The sequence below is a fragment of the Sceloporus undulatus genome, chromosome 4 (genome assembly GCF_019175285.1).
Source record: "Sceloporus undulatus isolate JIND9_A2432 ecotype Alabama chromosome 4, SceUnd_v1.1, whole genome shotgun sequence".
In the NCBI taxonomy this organism is placed as follows: domain Eukaryota; kingdom Metazoa; phylum Chordata; class Lepidosauria; order Squamata; family Phrynosomatidae; genus Sceloporus; species Sceloporus undulatus.
The window spans coordinates 222457177-222458419 of NC_056525.1; positions in this window are offsets into that span (position 1 = coordinate 222457177).

Genomic DNA, 1243 nt, shown 5'->3' on the forward strand with positions numbered 1-1243 from the left:
TATGTCTCGAGCCCCGCGGCCGCTCTGCGCACGCGCCGCCCCTCCCATCCAGCTAGGTCAGAGGGCCTGGCCCCGCCCACCACCAACTCTTTCCGCGCTCGCGCAAGGGTCGTTGGCAGCGCCTGGCCGTTACATAAGGAGCGGGAGGAGGGAGAGGGAGGAGTGCGCGTGCGCAGCACGAAAGGGGCGTGGCTTTCTCATGACCTTAACAGGAAGGAGAGGAAATGGAGGTTGAGGGGGAGACGACCCCAAAACAGCCATTTCCTTACCCTCCGTTATAGTTCCCTCAGTAGCTCATAACTGCATTATGGCCCACATGAGGCTGCAACATGTTAACCCTATTATTATTATTATCACCATTAAGCTTTATTTATAGAGTGCTGTCAATTTACGCAGCGCTTGACGTACAGTCAGTTAAAAAACAGAATAAAATAAACGTGATAGGTTAGCTTTAGGGTCGCCATTAAGTTGGAAATGACCTGAAGGCAAACAACAGATTTGTGGGATGTCGTGTCACATGCCGAAGTCACTTCCCTAGCTTTGGGTAATTGGTTTGAAGTGAAAGGCTGTTGCTCGCCTCTTGGACTGAGCCTGGCTGATGGGCATACTAGCTCTAAATAGAGACATGCCAGGGCTACCTGGGCCAGGCTCAGAAGATGATCTTAAAAGATATCCTGGTATCAGATTATACCCTCCTCAAGGCCTTAAATGCTATTACCAGCACTTTGGATTGCACTAAAAACAAAATGGCAGGGCAGTGCACTCGCACATGACAAGCCACCTGCAGCTTTCATGTCATTTTCTTACACCTAAGCGCTCTAAATAAAAACAGGCCAAATCTACAATTCAAAGATATAGCCATGCTAATCTGCAGAACCAGTACATAGACAAATCTTGCAGCACTTTTGAGACTAAAGCAGTGCTTCTCAATTATTTCCTGTCATGCCCCCCCTAGGAAGAAGAAAACATTTTGCGCGCCCCCGCGACTGTAAATAGTATCATTTGTCTATAAAATTGTTATAAGTACACCTCTGCATAACAGAGCCTCGTGCCCCCCTTTACAGGCCCTGGGGGGCCCGCCCCACTATTTGAGAAAGGCTGGACTAAAGAAAGAAGTTGGCAGCGTGAGCTTTCATAGACTTAAGTCTACTTCCTCAGATGCATTTGAACCAATGCATTTGGACCAAATGCATCTGAGGAAGTAGACTTAAGTCTATGAAAGCTCATGTTGCCAACCTCTTTC